Raw genomic sequence first — 8,991 nt, 5'->3', positions numbered from 1 at the left:
TTACTAGACTTACTGCTACAACAAACTATACATCGTCTAATGTACCTTACTACATCTCTTTGCATCTTGGGCCAATACACATACCTTTGCAAATTGGAAACTATCTTCTCAACACTAAAATTCCCCACAACCTTGAAGGTGTAAGCCTCTCTAATCAGCGAAAGTTTCTCACGTTTAAGAACACATAGCTTATCTATGCAGTAAAGTAACCCATTATGGGATGATAGTCAACTATGTTGTCACCAATTAGCCACATGAATTTGGCCTTATATTTGTTGGTACACCTCCCTAAACTATTGATCCTTTATATGTGCCTCTTTGTATGAACCATGGGTGAAAGGATCCATGTGCATCAGAGCTCCCAAAGCTATGACTTTTTATGCAGGTTCCCTTGAAAGCATGTCAACTAACTTGTTTGTGCTTCCCTTCTTGTACTTGATCATTAATTGGAGCTGCTCTAAAAAATCTATCCACTTGTAGTGTCTGGTATGATGTAATTTACTCTTGTCCTACATGTATTGTAGCATATGGTGATCTATATGGATGACTATCTCCTTTCCCTTAAGATAACGTTTCCACTTTTTGATAGCTTGTATCTAAGGCATACATATCCTTGTCATAGATAGGGTAGTTGAAAAATGCTTCATGAAATACTTTATAATGGTAGTGTATAGGTCTTCCTCCCTACATCAAGGCCACTCTCATAACATACCACTAACATCCATCTCCACTTTGAAGGGATGTTACAAGTTTGGTAATACATGAATTGGTCCTTGACTGATTTCCTTCTTCAACTCTTCAAATGCTTTCTACTAACCCTTTTCCCACTAAAAACTCTTGACATTGACTTTATGGCATGTAGTGGTGCAACTCCTATTAAAAATGAGGCTATGAATTTCCTCAAGTAAAGTGTTGCCCCATCAAAACTCCTAAACTCATAAATATTTGTAGGAACTAGACACTTTATGATGGTCTCCATCTTAACAAGATATATCTTAGGCTCCCCTCCAATAATCTCATAGCCTAAATAAACCAAATAATGATGCGTAAAATCACACTTGAGATTTTCCAATAGTTGGTGCTTCTTTAAAGTCTCTAGCACCTACATGAAGTGTGATATTTGGTCCTCCTAGGTAGCATTGTAAACCAATATATCATCGAAATAAATAATGACAATCAAATCTATATAGGGGCATGGTACATCATTCATTAATCTCACGAATGTAGTTGTTTCATTGTATAAATAAAATGGCATGACTAATCACTCATACAAATCTTGTCTCGTTTTGAAGGTTTTCTGTTAGGTGTATTCTTCCTTGACTCACACTTAATGGTACCTAGATATTAAATCTAACTTAGCGAAGTATTTCACCTTTTGCAACTAATCTAATATATCATCTATATTGGGACGGGTACCTATTCTTGAGTGTAATTTTGTTTAATGACTTGTAACCAATGCACATTTTCCAAGTCCCATTATTCTATGGAAATTATGATGGGTGGCCACAAGGTGAGGTACTTGGTCAAATCACACCCTACTCCAATAATTTCGACTTCACTCGCTTCCATAATAGACTATCTCTACAACCTAGTGTTTGGAAATGGAGATTCTAACAACAATTGAATATCATGCTCCACTTCCCTCTTCAATGATAACCCTTTGATCCTGGAACACTCCCCTATATTCCTATAACAACTCTTCCAACTTTTGTATATGTTCCTTAGTATACCCATCTAGGGATGCCTTTACTCTCACTAATTCTTCTACATATTAATTTCATATTAAGAAGAATAAAACATACTTTTTACTTGGAACTAATTAATTTCTTAGGTTGATTGGCACTTTCCAATGAAATCTTTGACTTTCCCATGTGCATTTTGAGGATGAAGTAATTTCCATCCTTTATAAGGTGGTATTGGTTGGTTCTACGCATGAATATTGCATCCCTCATATACATGTAGTGACTTCCAAATGCAACTCCACATACCTCAAGTGGTAACGTTTATCTCTGCCTCCTTATCGGCCCATCCCAATAGATATGGGATATGATGACTATGGATCTCTAGTTCAAGTTTGTTGACTAGATCTACTACTATGAGAATTTCCTATGAATGCGAGTCAAACAAAGAATCAAACTTTGTGTTCTTGACCTATATTTTTTTATCTGAATTGGATCATTATATTTTTTGTCATCCATATCGATGAATTTGGAGTGGAAAAGGTGGAGGAATTAGCTCACAGGATCGTTTTTACCGGCGAGATCCAGTTTGGAGAAACAGGGTCTGAAACTTTCCGGAAGCGTTTTGAGGCATCAAACAATGTTTTTTTGGGGTAAAAATTTGCTGAATTATTGCAGCACCATTTGATGTTATTCTACACACAAATACCTTTACAACGGTACAAGAAGCGCACCAATCAGAGCCCGTATGAAAACGTTATGCCACTTAGAAGTTGACCTTCCTGTTTTCACACCTATAGTCCGAGAGGATGTCGTGTCGACCCCCATTATTCATGGAAAAGGAGCTAGCCACGTGTTTGTGATGTAAAATACTCTAGAAGAGTCTAGTTTTTAACTCTAGTTAAGATTTGATGCAGTCAAACTTAACCACTAGTAGGCTATCGGGTTGTGTTATAACTGGACCACTAGGAGGAAGAGGCATTCCATTCTTTCAAGAGCATTTTTTTCCATAGATGAGCAAATATAGCTAGGAGAGATAGGGGGTAGAGCACATAGATGGGATCTGTGAATTGTAGAAGTCCATGAGTCACAAACATTAATTCTTCATCCATATTTCTAGACAAAGAAAGAGAGTGAAGCGACCTCACCTTCCAGGTAGGTTTTCTCCCGAAAGGGTTTCCCAGAGAGCATATCTTGTGTCTTATGTGTGTGTGAGCTTATTTTCCTGTTCTCTACTTTTCTGCATAATTTATATTCGCATGCATGCACTAATTACAATTAAATCCACAGATCTTAAAGTTTAATAAACTGTAATAGTGTAGATTTTTCAGAGTTTTAGTATAATATTATTAGATATGTTGTGACGAACTGTCTAGTGGAATATCCACGGCAGTTTACAAATCCTTTTTATATGGAATAGTTTGGTCATATCCTTCTTTTCTTGTTGATGAAGGTTAATCAGATTCACACCCTTTTACAATAATATGGAGATAATATTCTCATCCATGTCAAAGCTACTCTCCACCTAATTTATCAAATATGTGGTTATGCGTTTTTTTTTTTCCTATCCTTCTTATGGTTATGTGGGTTATGATTTGGATGAAATTTCCAACACTTCTCCTCTTTGTGACCATCAATGTTGCAGCCGTTGAAGTCCTTTCTAGGATCTTTGAAATTGTGTGCTATAGTTGTTACCTTCTTGTCCTTTCCCCTTTTCCACTTCTTCTTCCCCACCTTGTAAGCTTCTTGTTATGCTTTGAATGACTTGACTTCTCTTTTTTTTGGACTATGTTTTTCAAGTATCGTGCTTATACACAAACCTCATCCATTATTTTGGGTTTGAGTGGAATCACTTGCTTTCGTAGATGGATGTGTAGGCCCATGAGATATTTAAGGATAACATCTAGGTTCTTGGGATAGATACCCAACATTATTTCCATCTCCTTGGATCTTATGGTGCAATCCTATACAATCTGTCCCCATGTTTTCTTGAAGCAATGACACTGGATCCACTTGTCCTCTACATACTTGCTAAGGTGCAATTGAGACTTGATGAGAGTTTTAAAATCCTCCAACATAGTTACTAAAGAATATCCCTCTAGCCTAAGGGTGTTTTTGTTTCTTTCTCACAGGTCAGGGCATGACCCTCTAATTTCAAATGAGCAAATGAAATATTTTACTCCTCATCTATGTGGTGAACACTAAAGTAAACCTCTAACTATTGCAACCAATGATTCAATTTCAAAGCTTCAATATCACCTTGATATGTCTTGATGTATACCTTTGCTTCCGTCTTAAATAGGGGTTGTGAATGGTTCATGGTGCTCAAACTCGACTACTCTTTTCCAAATTATTTCTTGGACTCCTTCTCTGGTTCTCCGTAAAGCTAGGGGCCAAAAGGAGGAAGGGAAGAAAAAAACATGAAATAAAAAAATGCAAAGGTGACTACCCTCTCACAAGAGGAGGCTCAAATAGATAAACAACAAGTCAACTAGTGACCCCTCCTACCATATTCAACCACTTCAAAAAAGAAACACCACCCACATAACAATAGCAACAAAAATCCAATTTGGGAGAATGGGGGCCAAATTTCAAGCAACACTGGCAAAACAAAACGACAATAAAATGACATAACTGTCCTCTGATGGTTCAAAAAAATCCAATTTATGACAAAGCGGGACAAATTTCAAGCAAAACTAACAAAACAAAATGACAATGAAATGGAATAATTTCCATCCAATGGTTCAAAGAAGCAAACCCACACAAAGGAGAACCCTCAACATACAACCCTTGACAACCTTTCCAACTGTGAACATCATGGACAACAGTCAGACGCTTTAATGAAGAAGTCACAAACTGCATTCATGACTAGAAAAAGATAGGTTCACCACCACAGGGAGGAGATGTTGGCTAACCAAAAAGAAAGAAAACAAGGCACCCAGTAAAAGCATCCCACCTCTTCACACCCTTCCACATACATTCTGGCACAACATCCTTTATAGCTACAGTGTAAAAAATAACAATCAAACAACCAAGCAAATAATTCACAACCTAAACTTGACCACTAGTAAAGTCAAGGGTCGTGATGAGACCAGTTTCTATAGCATGTTACTGAGAGGCAAACAACCCCCTAACCCACACATGGCTTCAAACAATAGATGCACTAATAGAAAACCCACCCTGATATTGCACTCCTCCATGTAAAAAACACCCAACAAACTTTCCATCCAAAAAATCAAGCGGGGTCAACAATCGAACTCCAAAGAGGAGCTATCGCATGTTGACACTCAATGTTGGATAAAGCTGAGGGCCACAAATACACCAGTGGTGTAGCGTCGCATGCTAAAGAGAGGTATGTACCCAAAGCACACACCACGACATTTTTGCAATAGTCAACACATCCAAGAAATGACCAAGTCACGCAAAAATCCCACAATCCAAAGGGAGAAACAAGGACATAATCTACTACTACTTTCCTTGTAATGTGAGTGGCTCATGATAGGACGAGGAATTCCCTCAACACCAAAGACATGAGAGAAGAATGCTACCTCATGCCCATTGATGGAGAAACTTGTGATTTTGATGGAGCTCAGACTGAGGGAGGTTTTTTTCATTGCCTAAACACCCAACCCTTCCGCTACGGCAGATCAAGGAATAGTCGAGAGGACTAGGGTGGCCAGCCCAGTGGATTGTGCCACTCTTCATCCATCCTATATTGACCCAACCTTGAGATTTTCCCCTCATGGAAGGATTGAGGTGCCAAGCACACGCTCAACCACTCCCTTGTGCCAACCACCAACAAAAAATGTCACCCAAGCAACACATAAACCATCACCGCCGCCCTTTGGAGAGAACCAAATAACGAGGTCCACACCCTTTGCCCATATCTTCCAACAAATAAAAGACAGAGCACCGCTGCTACCAATGAGTTTGAGAGGTATCCTCAACTACAACGAACATGCCCCACCAAACAGACTGTCAAAGAGGTCTCCCAAGCAACGAGCTTCTAAACCCCATACAAAAGCACATTGGGGGAAGAAAAACAAAGGATGGGACAAGAAAACGCATGGCTTGCAAGTACACGAAACAACAAGCATGACCTCAAGATAAGAAACCAACAATGTTATAGGGCTCTTTTGTAAGAGGCCCCACCTCGACAAACATCAAACCCTCTCCCCTAAAGACACACCACATGAGCCTAGATTGGAATCGAAACCCACCCAACTTGAATGAAAAAAATAAACCCTACTATAAATGATATTACTACAGGTTCACCTATGGTAACCTTGTTACAAATTCTCCTTCCTATAAATGATAAGGTTCAATGAACTTCTCACGACGTTGACATCGGCGAACCACCGTAATTGACGCAATCTGAACACTTCACTAGATCATTCAATCGGTAGGAGTGATGAGAGGTGTGTACAAAGGGCAGGGATGTAGTCAACACGTGTTAATGATACACGATTACTAGGAATTCGTTGTTGAAGACAAATCATTGCAATGGTCTATCCCCATCACAATGCAATTTGAGAAGATTTCCTAATCCTCTCGAACCAAGAAGAAAAATTCCTTGGTTGCATCAATGTAGTGCATGTGCAACCCAAAACATCTAAGGTCATCACAGACCTATTATTGCCTCAAACTTCCATGGCCTAAACGACCATAGCCCCTCTAAGAAGCTAGCTGTGAAGGGGAACCTACACATAGCTAGTTAGTAGGTCGAGGTCTCGTTCATTATCAAAGTTAACCAGAAAAATTTCTCCACCAACTAAGAAAGGCCATGCACCACCACCCATAAAATCAAGAAAGAGATGTCAATCTGTCAATCCTTACTATGTTTGGACTTGGTAAGTTTCCCCGTGTTGAGTCAAATTAAGCCGCAGGCTCCACTCTTGGTGGTGCCCTTCCATCAATTCCTTTAATTTTAAGCCTTGTGACCATAGCCCCCTATGAAACCCAAACAATCTGATTTCTCAGAAGGTACCAATGGAGTCCTTAGAGCAATATCCGCCAATCCCTAGTCGACATCGATTATGGTTGAGACTAGGACAACATATGATCATATTCGAGCCCCCAACATGAAAATAATCTTGGAAAATGCTTTCGTAGTGGTCTGTCTTTCATAAATCCAAGAAATTCACCTTTGAAAATGAAATACGAATACCCCCAACAGTCCCTATTAATCATTACTCCGGTGCTGAAGGCCAACACAATAGGACCAGACTTCTATCACATTATTCCATGCTAATGTATTCAGAGCATAATCTTTCTTTGAGCACTTTAATTTTTTCAAAGTAACAGTGCCAAAGCTGCGACCCAACCAGTGAAGGCCAGGATCACATCGTCGAAAAAAGAGATGAAAGGGTAGGTGAAAACCAAGTAGGCGGACCGACCATTGCGACCCAAGATCCAACTATGGGATTTTTAACTGCAACAACTTAAATATATGTTATTGGAGCTGGAGTTACCACGGCTGATGGCACTAGACTTGCCCTCTAATGGATCCTTGTTAAGGGATCTATATTGTACTCATTCCAATTACTAGACTTGATGAGCCCAGTATTGTTATTTATTGTCACTACCTCTCCATGTCAGGATTAGGTAATTTGCGTGCTTGCTTCCTTCTTTGGATGTGGTAGCTGATTTTTAGGCTCCCTCTCCAGAACCAAACCCTAACTATCTGTCACCCATCACCACCATGGTAGGCCTTTATCCTACCATCAAAAGTTGACAGGGAAGAAATTTGAATGAAGCATCGCCAGCACAAGGGTTGTGCGATCTATTAAGTTATCATGATTCACCAGAGAAGTGGGAAAGCCCGTGCCAACCTTTTATCTAAAAAATTCATCCCTTCCAAAGAGTACGGACTTGGTGCATGTATTAGCTCTATAATTTCTATGGTTATCCGAGTAGTATGGTACCATAAAAAAAACTATAATTGATCTAATGAGCCATCCAAAGTTTCATAGACTTAATTAGTTCATAATTAGACATGTGTGGCTTAATCTTTGAGACAAGCATATGACTACTATAACGATCAAACATGTAGCACCCTCCCACTTCAAAGGGAATTCCAAGCTCTCTCTTAACAAGAGCTAGCCTCAACACCCATCAAGTCAAAGAGATATCAAAATATCATGTAAATCTTTTATACCTTGCACCTCTTGCATCTAAAGAAGGGATTCAAGCCCACACATACTACATGCCAAGGACATGCAAAATAAATTCTGACATCAAACACAATGGATGATGGATGAAAGATTCACAAAGCGAACAAATGGGTAAATTTGTAGAGTCACGACACACCAAAGTCATCCGGTAGTTAGAAACCACCCCCCAAGCAACAAGAATGGTCAAATCCTTATCACCTGCAGCAACCATAATGAACAGAAAAAGGGAAGAAAACAAAAATGAGTGATCCCACACCCATTCTCTTTAAAATTCCTCCCAAACCCTCCCCACCCTGCATCGAGGTAACCTAGGATTCCATTCGGACAACGAAAATGGTGGACCTCGATTGCTTGATCTCCTGCGGCAACCTCGATGAACATACAAAGGGAAGAAAACAAAACCATTGTCCACCATCAAGCAAACCTTGATGCAAAGGAAAAGGAAGGAAATAAAAGGAGAACAACCAACCCCAAAACCTCTCTAAAAAATGCCTCCTAACCCTCCCACACCTCGCACCAAGGCCACCTAGGAGTCCACCCAGACAGTAGGAACAGTGGACCTCGATCACCTGATTACCTGCAACAACCTTGACGCAAAGGCAAAGTAAGGAAATAAATGAAGAACAATCGACCCCATAACCTCTCTTAGAAACTCCCCCAACCCTCCCTGCCCCATACTGAAGCCACCTAGAAATCCACCCAGACAACAACAATGGTGGACCTCAATCACCTAATCGCCTGCGACAACCTCGATGTGAAAGAAAATTAAGGTAATAAAAGGAGAACGAATGACCCCATAACCTCTCTTAGAAATTCCCTCCAACCCTCCCCGCCCCGCACCGAGGCCACCTAGGATTCCACCCGGATAGCAGCAATGGTGGACCTTGATCGCCTGATCACCTGTGGCAGCCTCAGTGCAAAGGCAAAAGAAGGAGATAAACTGAGAATGACTGAGCCCACAACCTCTTGTAGAAATTACCCCAACCCTCCCTTCTCCGCATCGAGTCCACCTAGGAGTTCACCTAGACATCAACAATGGTGGATCGCAATCGCTTGATGTCATGCGATAGCTTTGATGCAAAGGAAAAGGAAGGAAATAAAACGAGAGGGATCGAGCCCACGACCTCTCTTAGAAATTC

General features: G+C 40.2%; 1 pseudogene; it reads right to left on the bottom strand.

The window, feature by feature from the left end:
* Nucleotides 1-5,931: 5,931 nt before the first annotated feature.
* Nucleotides 5,932-7,730, bottom strand: LOC149259530 (18S ribosomal RNA; annotated as a pseudogene).
* Nucleotides 7,731-8,991: the final 1,261 nt, after the last annotated feature.

The sequence above is a fragment of the Pinus tabuliformis genome, chromosome 6 (genome assembly GCF_031772625.1).
Source record: "Pinus tabuliformis cultivar Carrire ecotype Pingquan chromosome 6, CPIR1, whole genome shotgun sequence".
Taxonomy (NCBI): Eukaryota; Viridiplantae; Streptophyta; class Pinopsida; order Pinales; family Pinaceae; genus Pinus; species Pinus tabuliformis.
This window is presented reverse-complemented; position numbering and strand designations above follow the sequence as displayed.